The 15,673-nt window shown below is 45.2% G+C and overlaps 1 pseudogene; it reads left to right on the forward strand.

Annotated features, from left to right (window-relative positions):
- The first annotated feature begins 14,361 nt into the window (after positions 1-14,361).
- LOC131911169 (guanine nucleotide-binding protein G(I)/G(S)/G(T) subunit beta-1-like) lies at positions 14,362-15,360 on the forward strand (annotated as a pseudogene).
- The last annotated feature ends 313 nt before the right edge of the window (positions 15,361-15,673 follow it).

Consider the following 15,673-nt stretch of genomic DNA (forward strand, 5'->3'; position numbering starts at 1 on the left):
GAGGATAACTATGTCGGAGGCCAAATAGATGAATTGGGGTGTTTTAGGAACTGGACTCAGGGAAGGCCATGCATTCTTGTCCTCAGAAAGCAGCTGGCTGTGGTAGCTGCAGTGGTGGCATAATTAAGGTAAAGAGCTTGGTTGGGAATTATTCTTGAGTGATTGGGCCACGCCAAGGGTTTAGGACTCATTTGTGCTTCCCTGGGGAGTGTCCTGGGGGATGGAATAAAGCTGCTTGCTTCTCTGGAGGGAATGTGGCTCAGCTTAGCAGAATGACTGGATTATGTGACCCTGAGGACATTGCTTTACCTCTCTGAGCCTCAGCTAACAGAAGAAGGGACCACGGAGGGCTCAATCCAAACCAAGGGACTTATACTGCCAGCCACAGCTGTGTCTGGGGCTCATGTCCCTCCAGAACCCAGGAGGAGCATCTGCCAACCAGGAGCACCATTAATGCTAATCTGCCCACTGCCCATGCACAGAGCCTCAAGTATCCTGAGATCCACCTCCTCTCCTACTTCTGGGAAAATAAATGTTCACCAACAGTGTCTGCCTTGGTTCCTTGTCATCTGTGTCACTGTGAAATAGGATGGGGCCCCATGACTCATGCCACTTACTGGAGAAGGTTTGACATTTAAATATAAAGAGACTTGTGTAAGGTCAACCTATGGGTGGATACAAGGCTTGGGAGGCGGGTACACAAATACCAAAAGGAAAGCCAGGGATTTGTCTCCAAGCTTCCACTAACCTGGCTTAGCCATGCACAAGATCACTGTTCATCCCCAGGTCCAGAGCTAGGCCTAGAATGTTCATTCAATAGGACAGTTCTTTCTCATATAGACACATCCAACAGTCTGATCAATGGACAGCCTCCCAGGTGGATATCCAGGGACCTAGAGCCTTCCTTCTCCTGGTCCTCCCCTCCTCCAGTGTCTGAACTCCTCCCTGGAAGAGAAGGGAGGTTTGTGGGATGATGAAAAGAGTATACACCCATTGTGCCATGTTACCTTGGCAGGACTCAGTCACATGGGCATCCTGACTGCACAGGAAGCTGGGAAACAGAGTCAGGCTGTGGGGGACTCTCTGAGGTTGCTCAGTTCTTCACAGGCCCAGCCCCTTTCTTGGGTCCTCACACTGTCTTAGGGTTTCTATTGCTGTGAGGAGACACCATGACCACAGCAACTCTCATAATGAAACACTTAATAGGGGCTGGCTTACAGTTCAGAGGTTTAGTCCATTATTGTCATGGAAGGAAGCAGGGTAGCATGAGGCAGACACGTTGCTGGAGAGGTAGCTGAGAGTTCTACATCTGAACAAGCAGGCAGCAGGAGGAGAGTGAGACACTGGGTCTGGCTTGAGCATCTGAAACCCCAAAGCCCGCCCCCAGTGACACACTTCCTCCAACAAGGCCACACCTTTTAATAGTGCCACTCCTCATGAGTCTATGGGGGCCATTTTTATTCAAACCACCACATTCCACTCCCTGGTCCCCATAGGATTGTAGCCATATCATAATGCAAAATGCATTTAGTTCAATTTCAAAAGTCTTCATAATCTTTATCAGTCTCTGCACTGTCTAAAAGCCCAAAGTTCAAAGTCTCTTCTGAGACTCATGAAATCTCTTAACTATAATGCTCTATAAAACCAAAACCAAAAAGTAGATTACATACTTCCAACATGTAACGGCACAGAATATACATTATCATTCCAAAAGGGAGGAAAGGGAGCGTAGTGAGGAAGGCTATGGAAATGGACCACAGCAAGACCAAAACCAGCTGGGCAAACTCCAAACTCTGCATCTCCATGTCTGATGCCAAAATGTTCTTCAGATCTCCAACTCCTTTCAGTTTTGTTGACTGCAACACATTTTTTTTTCTCTTGGGCTGGTTCCACTTCCTGTTAGCAGCTTTTCTTGGCAGGTGTCCCACAACACTGGCATCTCCAACATCTCTGACACTTAGGGTCTCCAAGGCAATCCAAGCTTCACCTTTACAGCTTCACACAATGGCCTTTCTAGGCCTCCATGTAGGGACACCCCTGATCTGGCCTCAGTGGCTTTCCTTTGCTGTGGGGTACGTTTCTGTATGCTGTGAATATGTGTGGCTCTTGTTGGATAATAAATAAAACTGTTTTGGCCTATGGCAAGAAAGCTTACAGCAAAGTGGAAAATCCAAGCAAAGATTCAGAGAGAAGAAGGGTAGAGTCTAGAGAGACTCGAGCCCGCCGCTGAAGGAGCAACAAGATGCCAGCAGACCAGTAATGCTACAGCCACGTGGCAACATGTAGATTTATAAAAATGGATTAATTTAAGATGAAAGAGCTAGCTAGCAAGAAGCCAAAGCCATAGGCCATACAGTTTGTAATTAATATAAGCCTCTGCGTAATTATTTTATAAGCAGCTGTGGGACCATGGATGGGATAGATCATCTGGACTGTTGGGCAAGGCAGGACTGGAGAAAATTCCATCTACATTTCTTAGTCAAAGAGGGAGATTCTGTAACCCCTTTCTTCTATCCTTGACTCTAAAGCCAGAACCACATGGCCAAAGCCACCAAGCTCTGCTGCTTGCTGGGGCTGAAACATGACCCCCTCTTTCAAATACATTTTCACCCGCTTTCTGTTTTCAATGGTTTCCTTCACCACCTAAGTGTGGCTGTCCTGAAACTGGATCTGTAGACCAGGCTGGTCTCAAACTCAGAGATCTGTCTGCCTCTGACTCTGGAGTGCTAGTACTAAAGGTGTGCATCACCACCCCCAGCTCTAAACTTTTCTTTAATTCCTTTTCACAAGTTGGAGGCTTAGCTTGCTTAGGTGACCCTGAGGTCACCACTCACTTTTTCCATTTAACATCAGGATTTCCTTTCATCTGTTTATCTCCTTGAACGCAGGACTTAGCTCCATTCAACTTCCTGGTGCCCCCTTTCTCCTCAAACTGTACATTTTGTTTTTTTCCTTGCTCAGTTTGCTCCTTTTCATTATAGATCTGCATAAGAGTGAATGACAGAGTCATTACTAGGCTGTTTTGAGATTTCCTCTGCTAGTTCAATTAATCCAAAACTCTTCAATGTAACCTCAGACAGATTTTTCTGGACAAAGGCAGAAAGCAACCACATTCTTAGCCAAAATATCACGAGAATGGTCTCTAGGCCACATACTTCTTCTCCTGTGAAACCTCTTGAGCCAGGCCCCCACAGTTCACATCACCCTCAGCACCACTGCCTTCCATGCTCTTACTAGGACGGCCCATTAAGCTCCACTTAAGCACTCAACTATTTTTCTAATTCAAAGTTCCAAAGTCCACTTTCTTCCGAACAAAAGCATGGTCAGGCCTATCACAATATCCCAGTTCCTGGTACCAACTTCTGTCTTGGTTAGCGTTTTTATTGCTGTGAAGAGACATCATGACTATTTTTAAGTTTTTTGAGACAGAGTTTCTCTGTGTAGCCCTGACTGCCCTAGAACTAGCTCTGTAGAGCAGGCTGGCCTCAATCTCACAGAGCTCCACTTGCCTCTGCCTCCTGAGTGCTGGGATTAAAGATGTGGCCAAAACTGTCCAGCTGTCCATGGCAACTCTTACAAAGGAAAACACTTAACTGGGGGGCTCTTTTACAGTTCAGAGTTTAGTCCATTATTGTCATGGTGGGAAGCATGGTTGCATGCTGGCAGACATGGTGCTGGAGAGGTAGCTGAGAGGCAGGCAGCAGGAAGAGAGTGAGACACTGGGTGTGGCTTGAGCATCTGAGACCTCAAAGCCCACCCTCTGCTGTGGGATGTATGGCAAATGTGTTGCTGATTAATCAATAAAACACTGATTGGCCGTTGGCTAGGCAGGAAGTATAGGCGGGACAAGGAGGAGAATAAAGCTGGGAAGTGGAAGGCTGAGTCAGAGAGACACTGCCAGCCGCCACCAGGACAAGCAGCATGTGAAGATGCTGGTAAGCCACGAGCCATGTGGCAATGTATAGATTAATGGAAATGGATTAATTTAAGCTATAAGAACAGTTAGCAAGAAGCCTGCCACGGCCATACAGTTTGTAACCAATATAAGTCTCTGTGTTTACTTGGTCGGGTCTGAGTGGCTGTGGGACTGGCAGGTGAGAGAGATTTGCCCTGACTGTGGGCCAGGCAGGAAAACTCTAGCTACAACCCTCCATGACACATTTCCTCCAACAAGACCACACCTCCAATAATGCCCCACCCTATCAGTCTATGGTGGTCATTTTCATTCAAACCACCACACACATATATCTCACACTGCCCAGGCAAGAAAGAAGAATTCTTCAGGTTCAATGTCTTGTGTTTTCTTGAGTGTAAGCATCAACCACAGGCATCCTGAAGGTCTCTAGTAGGCCCAAGTTGGTAAACATAGGTCTGGCAGACCTTGCCCTCCCCCATTCCCTCTTCATTCCTAAACTGCTAGATTACAGTCCTAAAGGTCTATTCCCTTATTTAGCTACTTCTTTCTCCTGAGACTGACCACCAAGGTCCAGTTATCAAAGTTCTGAAGCCCCTTTTGGCTCACCTAATTAACATGCTCATCCTAACATGGAGTTTCCCCTTGTCCCTTTATAACTTGCCATTTTCCTATGGGCTAAAAACCATTACCTTCTTAAAGCTAGCCACCAAGGCCTGTTCCCTTATTTGGCCACTTCCTCCTCCTAAAGCTGACTACCAAGGTCCAGCTATCAAAGTATTGAGGTCCAGCAATCAAAAACCCTACCTTTGACAACCCTAATTAACATGCCTAATTAAAATTAAACACCTCATTCTAATATGGAGTTTCCCCCTTTACCTTTATACATTGCCATTTTCCTATGAGCCATGTCTGTCTCCTCTCTATCCAGAGGCAGTCCTTTGTCCCTCCGGGGCAAGTATCCCTTCATTCCTCCCTTGTTCCCTTCCCCTTCTTCTTTGTCCTCTGTCTCCTGTCTTTGTCTCTTATTCCCAGCCTTTGTCCCTCTGGGGCAAATATATCTCCTTTGTGCTGAGAACTCGGCCTTGGGGTGTCTTGTCCCGACTCTAGTCCTTTTACATCCTATCAACAAGGGCTCCTGCTGTGGATATTGTTCTGTATAAATAAAACACTGATTGGCCAGTGGCCAGGCAGGAAGTATAGGCGGGACAAGGAGAGAGGAGAATTCTGGGAAGTGGAAGGCTGAGTGAGGGAGACACTGCCAGCTGCCGTCATGACAAGCAGCATGTGAAGATGCCGGTAAGCCACGAGCCACATGGCAAGGTATAGATTTATAGAAATGGATTAATTTAAGATAGAAGAACAGTTAGCAAGAAGCGTGCCACGGCCATACAGTTTGTAAGCAATATAAGTCTCTGTGTTTACTTGGTTGGGTCTGAGCGGCTGTGGGACTGGCGAGTGAGAGAGATTTGTCCTGACTGTGGGCCAGGCAGGAAAACTCTAGCTACAGGCTCCCTTCACGTCTGCTTCTCTGGACTCTCCAGGCAGTCTTTGCAGAGGCAGAGCACTTGCCGTGAGGAAGCATCTGGAAGGACTTACATCAGTTTTCAGGCTGATGCAGTGCTTCTGAGGGTGAACCAAGATGCTCTGTCCTGGAGCCTCAGTTCTCTCTGTGTGAGCAAGGAGGAAAACAGTGGGCATCAGTGAGAACCTGAGAAGACAAGAAGATCCCAGACACCAACCCAGTAACAAAATAGACAAGGTGTCAGCAGTGACAGGAACGGTGCCCACAGCACCCTGAAGAGTTCTCAGAGAGCTCTGCTCAGGAGAAACCAGGTCCTTGCCTTTGGCACAGAAGAGAATCCCAGGACAAGTCAATGGGAAGCCACCTTGGAGTTGACTTAATAGATTTTGAAGCAGGGTTTTGCTGTGGGATGGTCTGTATGTCAAGTGTGCTGCTGATTGGTCAATAAATAAATCACTGATTAGCCAGTGGCCAGGCAGGAAGTATAGGCGGGACAAGGAGAAAAATAAAGCAGGGAAGTGGAGTAGAGTATAAATAAATAAAGCTGAGTCAGAGAGACACTGCCAGCCGCCACGATGACAAACAGCGTGTGAAGATGCCGGTAAGCCATGAGCCACGTGGCAAGGTATAGATTTATAGAAATGGATTAATTTAAGCTGTAAGAACAGTTAGCAAGAAGCCTGCCACGGCCATATGGTTTGTAACCAATATAAGTCTCTGTGTTTACTTGGTTGGGTCTGAGCGGCTGTGGGACTGGCAGGTGAGAGAGATTTGTCCTGACTGTGGGCCAGGCAGGAAAACTCTAGCTACAGGGGTTAATGGAGAGGAACTCAAGAGGAAAGATGAAGCGGAGTGCATGGGTTGGGTGCTTCTCAAAGACAGTGCTGCCGTGTTGTCTTTCGGCATCTACCAGCCTGATGAGTTCTGAGGCTTTATCTCTAAAGGGTTGCTAGGGAATCCAGGTGGGATCCTGGGGCGGTTCCTGAGGAGCATCTGGCAGGACCACACTTGATAAGTCCGCATCACTGTGAACAAAGTTAGTGTTTGAGATTTCCCGAGAATGTCTGGGAGTGGAGCAGACCCCTCCCCAAGTCATAGGCGCTCAGGTCTCAGGCTTGCTGCTGTGCTAACGTACAATGTCTGTTAGAAAGAAGTGTGGTTGCTGTGTTGACTCCTCGTGCCAAGGTTAATTGTGCTGGCTAGAGGCTTCAACTAGTCTCTAGATGGAGGGGCTCCTTTCCCTTCCCATGTCCTTTCAAATCCTCCCTGTCTCCTGTCTTGTCTCGGAGGGACTGAAGAGACCTTTCTCCACAGAAGATACACAAGTGGCCAAGAAAACAGATGGGAATATGCGTAACATCACCACTCCTTGGAGAAATGGGAATAAAATCCACAGAAAATACAACAGGAAGGCCGGGCGGTGGTGGCACACGCCTTTAATCCCAGCACTTGGGAGGCAGAGCCAGGCGGATCTCTGTGAGCTCGAGGCCAGCCTGGTCTTGAAAAACTACACAGAGAAATCCTGTTTCAAAAAACAAAAACAAACAAATAAAACCAGAAAGAAAGGAAGAAAGGAAGAAAGAAAGAAAGAAAGGAAGGAAGGAAGAAAGAAAGAAAGAGAGAGAGAGAGAGAGAAAGAAAAAGGAAATACAACAGGAAACCTGAAAAATAACACGTGTTGGCAAGAATGTGGAGAAATTTGAACTCCTGGGCACAGGTACTTGGAGTACAGACCGATGCAGCTGCTGGTGAAATCACTGGCTCTTCTTCCAGAAATGAAGTGATACAGTCATGTGACCCCACAGTCATGTGACCCACAGTTTCACCTGTGGGTGACATGTATACATACAAACAAATTGAAAGCAGGGTACACATTCATGTGCACTGTAACACTCTTTGCAGGTGTCCAAAGGTGGACCTAACCTAAGTGTCCATCAGCAGGAGAGTAGACATCAGATGTGCACAGCCACGGTGGAATATTACTCAGCATTTAAAGAAGGGAATGCTGACACAGGCTATCACATGCGTGACCTCCGAGGACACTATACCAAGGGAAATAGAATTACCCACTCACAAAGATAACTATTGTATTCTTCTGTTTGTAATAGGACTTTTGCTCTTGTTCATTCTTTTTTGCCACCCCTCACCCACCCCCACCCCCAGTGGTGATTGAACCAAGGGCTTCATTCTTGCAAGGTATGTGCTCTACCACAGACCTAGACTGCCTTAAGAGGAGTCAAAAGCTCAAGATGCATTAAGATCAGGGCAGAAATCAATGAAATAAATACAAGGAATCAATGAAGCAAAGAGCTGGTTCTTTAAAAAGGCGGGGCTGGTAAACCCTCAGTCAATTAATCAGAAGAAAGGTGGGAAAGCCCCAATGTACAAAAAGAAGAGAAAGAAGACATCACAGCAGAGGAGATTCAGAAAACCACGAGGATGTGTTTTAAGATTCAAATGAGTATAACTCATCTAAACTGGAAGATCTAACAGAAGTGTATGACTTTCTAGATCATTGGTTCTCAAACTTCCTAACCCTGTGACTCTCATGTGGTGACACCCAACCATAGAACTATTACATTGCTACTTCATAACTGTAATTGTGCTGTTATGAATCATAATGTAAATATCTGATATGCAGAATGTCTTATATGTACCCCATGTGAAAGGGGTCACGACTCATAGGTTGAGAACCACTGTTCTAGATGATTATGACTGTGGTGCTTTAAAAGAAAATTGCCCCCATAGGCCCATAGAGATTGGCACTATTAGGAAGTGTGGCTTTGTTGGAGGGTGTGGCCTTGTAGGAGGAAGTGTGTCAGTGATGGGGTGGGCTTTGAGGTCTCATGTATGCTCAAGCTGTGCCCAGTGTGGCACACAATCTCCTTCTTCTGCCTGTGATTCAAGATGTAGAACTCTCAGCTCCTTCTCCAGCACCATGTCTGTCTGCATGCCACCATGTTTCCCACCATGATGATAATGGACTAAACCTCTGAAACTGTAAGCCAGCCCCAGTGAAATGTTTTCCTTTATAAGAGTTGTGTGGTCATGGTGTCTCTTCACAGCCATAGAAATCCTAACTAAGACAACTACCTAACAAAGTTAAACACATCTATGACAAGGAACATGATTGCAGTAATAATTAAAAAAGAAAATATCCCAACTGAAAAGAGGCCTGGGCCAGGTGAACTCAATACAGAATTATACCAGCTCTGCAAAAAGAAGAATGGATAACAATATCAAGTTATTTCATAAAACTGAAAAGGAGGAGGGTCAAGTAAAGGTCCTTGCTGTGTAAGCCCAGCAGCCTGAGTTTGGTTCCTGGAATCTACATAAAGGTGGTAAGAGAGAACCTAAGAAGTGTCCTCTTGCTTCTCTGAGCACCCACACCTGACATTAATAAACAAATAAAATTTAAATTTTAAAAATTAGTAAAGGAACACTTTCAAATTTTTTTTAGGAAGCCAGTTTTATTCAGATACAAAAACCAGATAAATATACAACAAACAAAATTATAGCTCAATCTCCCCAATGAAGATAGATGTAAAAATTCTCAATATAATATAAACCAAATTCAATACCACATCAAAAAGATCATTCACTCTGATCAAGGTGGCTTCATTTCAGACAAGCAAAGATAATTCCATATACAGCAATCAATAAATATAATTTATTACATAAATGGACTAAAGATGGGAATCACATGACTATTTCAACAGATACAAAAGAAGTCTTTCATAAACTCTGACATCCCTTCAAAATAAAAGCCCCGAAGGGACTAGGGATAGAGAAAACATATTTTAAAATGATAGGCTATAAATGACACAGCTACATCCACTATCACGATAAATAGAAGAAGAAAAAAACAAAAACCAAAGCATTCCCCACTAAGATCAGGAACAAACAAGACACTTACTTCTGTTCAATATCGTGCTTAAAGTCTTAGCTACAGCAATAAGACAAGAGGAAGAAATAAAAGGGACACAAACAGGAACGAAAAAGTCAAAGTATCCATATCTGCAGATGATATGATTCTGTGTGTGAGACCCCAAAGACTCTCAGATCTTACAAACATTTTCAACAAAACGGCAGGTTACAAAATTAACATGCCCAAACCACTAGTCATCCTAAATATCAGAGACAAACCAGGGAAACAATCCCATCCACAGTCACTTTGAAGAGGGAAGCGGGGAGCTGGAGAGATGGCTTAGAGGTTAAGAGCCCTTGCTGGGTTTGCAGGGGACCAGAGTTTGAGTCCTGAAGGGGCTCTAGCAGGCCAGAGCGAGGCAAACATTGCTCTGGTGGGCCTTGCCCTTCCCCTATTCCCTCTTTCTTGCTAAAACCCATTACCTTTTCTCTTTTTTTTTGGTTTTTCGAGACACGGTTTCTCTGTGTAGCTTTGCGCCTTTTCCTGGAACTCACTTGGTAGCCCAGGCTGGCCTCGAACTCACAGAGATCCGCCTGGCTCTGCCTCCCGAGTGCTGGGATTAAAGGCGTGCGCCACCACTGCCCGCCTATTACCTTCTTAAAGCTAGCCACCAAGGTCTACTCCTTTATTTGGCCACTTCCTCCTCCTGAAGCTGACTACCAAGGTCCAGCTATCGAAGTATTGAGGTCCAACAATCAAAAGTCCCCTTTTGGCTACCCTAATTAACATGCCTAATTAAAATTAAACACCTCATCCTATCACGGGGTTTCCTCCTTGTACCTTTATAAACTGCCATTTTCCTATAAACCATGTCTATCTCCTCTCTACCCAGAGGCAGTCCTTTGTCCCTCCAAGGCAAATATCCCTTCCCCCTCCCTTGTTCCCTTCCCCTTCTCCCTGGTCCTCTGTCTCCTGTCTTTGTCTCTTATTCCCGGCCTTCTGTCCCTCTGGGGCAAATACATTTCCTTTGTGCTGAGAACTTGGTCTTGGTATGTCTTGTGCTGACCTCAGGGTCCTTTCGGGTCCCAGCACCTATGTCAGGTGGTAAACAACACCTGTAATTCTAGTTCCAGGGGATCTGACACCTCCTTGGGTTTCTGAGGGCACAAGCACACATGCACTTGCCTACACAGAGTTGATTTAAAAAAAAAATTAAACATCAAGAAACCATAAACCTTAGTTGGGCATGGTGGTCCATCCCCTTAATTCCAGCACTCAGGAGGCAGAGGCAGGTGGGTTTCTGTGAGTTTGAGGCCAGCCTGGTCTACCCTGTGAGTTCCAAGCCAGTCAAAGCTGTGTAGTAAGACCCTATTATGTTTCTAACAAACCCAGTTAGAAAGCAGGTTATGGAACTGAACAGAGAGTTCCCAAAAGAACTGCAAATGGTAACGGAGGGTCAGCGAGATGGCTCAGAAGATAAAGGTGCTTGCTGGAAAAGCTTAGTGACGTGAGTTCAAACCCTGGAACCTGTGTGACTGTGGAAGGAGGTAACTGGCTCCACAGAACTGTCCTCTGACCTCCACACACAAGCTGTGGCACATGTGCATCTCCATGAAGCACATACAGCTGCAACAGTAACACATTAACAATTTTTTAGAATTACAAAAATGCCTGAAGATAGGTATTTTTAAAATATTTATTATTATTATTATTATTTTATTATTATTATTATTGTGTGTGTGTGTGTCTGTGTCTGTGTGAGTTGATGTGTACCACATTTGCTCAGTGCCCAGAGGGAACTGGAGTTTCAGGCAAACTGTGGGTAATGGGAACCAAACCCAGGGTCTCTCTACAAGAGCGATGCATACTCTTAACCTCTGAGCAATCTCTGCAGCCCAGAAAGGGATTTGGGAGAAGAAAGCCTCAAGGGAGCGGGGAATAGTAAAACACAGGTGACATGCTGGTGGAAAGGGGAATAAGGGGTAAAAACCATCAAGTGGGGCCAGAGAGATAGGTCTGTGGTAAAAGTGCTTGCCAGATGAGCTGAGTCCAATCCCTGGGATCCTGTGGTGGTTTGAATAGGTATGGCCCCAGAGACTCATGTTTGAATGATTGGCTCATAGGAAGTGGCACTATTAGGAGGGATGGCCTTGTTGGAGTAAATGTGTCACTGTGGAGGTGGGCTTTGAGGTCTTACACACTCCAGCTGGGCCTCATGTGGCAGTCTCCTTCTGCTGAATCAAGATGTAGGACTCTCAGCTCCTTCTCCAGCACCGTGTCTGCCTGCAGGCTGCCATGCTTCTTGCCATGACTGGAATGGACTAAACCTCTGAACCTGTAAGCCAGCCGAATTAAATATTTTCCTTTATATGAATTGACATGGTCATGGTGTCTCTTCACAGCAATAGAACCCTAAGGCAGACCCACATGGTGGAAGGAGAGAAATGACCTTTTCAAATTGTCCTCTGACCCCCCATGCACATTGTGACATGTACACACACATGAAGACACAATAAACACATAAACAAAGTGAGGAATAATGTTTAAATGGGGAGGGGATGTATGGGAGGACAGAGGTGGGAGTAGGGGAAGAGATACCCAACATTAAGGGTTTACAAAAGAGTCGTTGGAAACCTAGTCTTTTGTAAACTCATCAAAACTACAATTTTTAGTAAAAGAGTTTGAATGAAGGCACCTTACACAGAAGGGCAATGCTCCTCCCAGAACCCAAAAGCCATTAAACAAAAAGCCTAGTGCCAGATGTTGGTCAAGGAGTCTACAGAGGTCCCCAAAGCAATAAAAGCTATTGCTATTGCTCATGGTTGCCCATCAGAACTTGGTGATAAACCTCATTGCTGAAGATATCATACATTTTGGACATAGGTCATGGAGAAGTCAAGTGACTAGGTGACCACTTATCAAAATTATGTTAGTATGTCCCCCCAGGGCCTCATGCTGGTTAGGTTTTGTCAATTTGACACAAAGTAGAGTAATCTGGGAAAAGAAAGCCTCAATAAAGAATTTTCTTTATTAAACTGGCCTGTGTGTGTGTCTGTGGGGCATTTTCTGGATTAATGATCGTTATGGGAGGGCCCAGTCTACTGTGGGTGGTGACAGCTGTGGGCTGGTGGTTTCAGAGGAAGAATATTATTAAAGGGCCTAGAGGCCAATCTTGTGATAGTTTGGTGAATAATATGCTGCATTCTGCTCTTGTCTAAAAAATCTGCCTGAGGCTAAATTGAAGAGTTTTGGATTAATGGTGTTGGCAGAGGACATTTCAAGGCAGCCTCGTATAGACTGTGTTGTGTTGTTATTAGCAGCCACTCTTATGCAGATCCATAATGAAAAGGAGCAAGCTGTGTTGTTTTTATCTGAGTTGTTCTATTTACCAATAAAGACTCAGGAGTCAGATGTTGGGATGAAAACCTGATAGATCAGAGAAGCCGAGAAGCAACCAACCAGCTGACCTTCCTTTTCAGCTGGAGACCCAGCAAGAGAGTATCTCTCAATCCATCCCAAACCAAAAAAGCCTGAGAATCTCTACGTCCCTCCATACTCCTTCCTGTACATCTCTCTATCTGTATTCCTGGCTCCTCCATATTTTCTATGGCTAATCTTTGTCAACTAGTCACTGGCTCTGCCCCCGATCCAAGATTAATTTTATTAACTCAGTCTCAGAATTTCCCCGTGTGATCAAATATCCTGCAACAAAGCTGAGCAAGGAAAAATACAAAATGTACAGTTTGAGGAGAAAAGAAACACTAGGAAGAGCTAAGCTTGGTGTCCAGTGAGACATATAGTTTAAAGAAAAGCTAAATGCTGGATGGAATAAAGGGAGTGATGACTTCAGGGCAAGACCCCATCCAACCAAGCTTCCAGCTTGTGAAAAGGAATGAAAGAAAAGCTTTAGCAGTGAAGGAAACCATCGAACACAAAGCTGATGAAAGTATATTTGAACAAGGGAGCCAAGTTCCAGCCCCAACAAGCAACAGAAGCTGGCAGCTTCAGCCACGTGGGTCTGGCTTTAGAGTCAAGGATACAAGAAAGGGGTTATGGATTCTCCCTCTATGGCTAAGGGAAGCTGCTGAGGCCAGGCATATGTCAGGGGTGTCCCTGCTTGGAGGCCCAGAAAGAACATTGCACAAAGCTGTGAAAGTGAAGCCTGGATTGCCTCAGAGACCCCAAAATGTTGGAGATGCCAGAGCTGTGGGATACTTGCTGAGGAGAGCTGCAAGCAGGAAGTGAAACCAGCCCAAGGGAAGTGTGTTGCAGTCCTCAAAACTGAAAGGATTTGGAGATCTGAAGGGCACTTTGACATCAGACATGGAGCTGCAGAGTTTGGAGATTGTCTGCCTGGTTTTAGGTCTTTCTTTGGTTCAGTATTTTTTCACTATGCTCCTTTTTCCTCCTTTTGGAATAATAATGTATATTTGGTGCCATTGTAGGTTGGAAGTATTTAATCTGCTTTTTTAATTTTGATTTTACAGGGGGTCACAGTTAAATTGTCATGAATCTCAGAAGAGACTTTGAACTTTAGACTTTTAACAGCGTTGAAACTGTTATAGACTATGGGATCTTTTGAAGTTGGACTGTTGCATTTTTTTGCATTATGATATGCTTACAAGCCTATGGGGATCAGGGAGTGGAATATGGTGGTTTGAATAAGGATGGCCTCCCCTATATAGGCTCATATATTTGAATGCTTAGTCATCAGGGAGTGGAACTATTTGAGAAGGATTAAGAGGTGTGGCCTTGTTGGAGGAAGTGTTTCACTGGGGGTGGGTTTTGAGGTTTCAAAATCCCAAGCCTGGTCTAGTGTCTCCCTCTTCCTGCTGCCTGCAGATCTAGATGTAGAACCCTTAGCTACATCTTCAGCACCATGTCTGCCTGCATACCACCATTCCTCCACCTTGATGATAAGGGACTAAACCTCTGAAACTATTAGCAAGCTTTAATTAATGCTTTCTTTTATAAGAGTTGCTGTAGGCATGCTTTCTCTTCAAGCAATAGAACACTGACTAAGCAGAGAGTTTTAGCAGGGGTGGGGTTGTGGGGATGGGAGAAGGTAATAGGGGATGAAAATGACTAAAATCCAATGTACTTTTAAAAAATTCTCAGAGGTAAAAAGTAAAATGGTAGTTACTAGGGGCAGAGGGAGGCAAGAGGTCCAGTAGGAATAATCCAGATGTGAACCAGGAGCATGCTGAGGGGACAATGGGACAAGCTTTATGCCATGCACTGAGGCACAGACTCCAAACTCCTTGTCAGTTCCTCTCATGATGGGAAACTCATCATTTGGAACAGCTACGTCATAAACAAGGTCCATGCCACCCATCTGCACTCCTCCTGGGTCATGACATATGCAGACATTCTTTCGGGGAATTAGATGGCCTTTGGTGGCCTGGATAATGTCTGCTCCATTTACAATCTGAAAACTTCCTAAGGGAGTGTGTGAGAGTTGTGAGATGGCAGAATACACAGATTATCTGTCCTGTGGCTGCTTCCTGGTCGACAATCAGATAGTCACCAGCTCTGGAGACACCACATGTGCCCTGTGGGACATCAAGAAGACAGGCCAGCAGACAGCCACATTAACTGGACACACTTGAGATGCTATGATCCTGTCCTCATGACACCAGACTGTCTCTGGTGCTTGTGGTAGTTCAGCCAAGCTCCAGGATGTTCAAAAAGGGGTGTGCCTGCAGACCTTTACAGGACACGAGTCTCACGTCAAAGCCTTCAGTTTCTTTCCCAATGGCAATGCCTTTGCCACTGGCTCAGACGATGCTACGTGCTATTTGCCATCCATGCATATCAGGAGCTCATGACATCATCTGAGGGATCACATCTGCATTATTCTTCTCCAAGAGTGGCCACTGCCTCCTCCTCACTGGGTATGACAATGACTTCAACTGCAACATGTGGTATGCATTCAAAGCTGGCAGAGCAGGTGTCTTAGCTGGATACCACATCTGCATCAGCTTGGGGGTGACTAAAGATGACATGGCTGTAGCAACAGTGTCCTGGGACGGCTTTCTCAAGATCTGGAACTAAGGCCACAGGTGGGTGCCACAGTGACTGCAAGGCCATTCCAACCTTGAAGAGTTATAAAGCAGTAGCATATCCTATCCAACCATACTAATTCTGACACCCACACCTCTCCTCGGAACTTCAAAGGGGCAAGATCTTTTTCCCTTTACTCATTGATGAAGCCAGGAACACAGTTCCCATTAAAGAAGGATCTCTGTGCTGTAAACTAAAACACATTGTACATTTCTTCTGGGCCATTGTCTTTGGTTTCTTGTCATCCTGGATGAATTTTAAAAGGAAATACTACAGTAAAACATGCTATCAGAAGGTAACCCTG

Source organism: Peromyscus eremicus, chromosome 5 (genome assembly GCF_949786415.1).
Source record: "Peromyscus eremicus chromosome 5, PerEre_H2_v1, whole genome shotgun sequence".
NCBI classification, from domain to species: Eukaryota; Metazoa; Chordata; class Mammalia; order Rodentia; family Cricetidae; genus Peromyscus; species Peromyscus eremicus.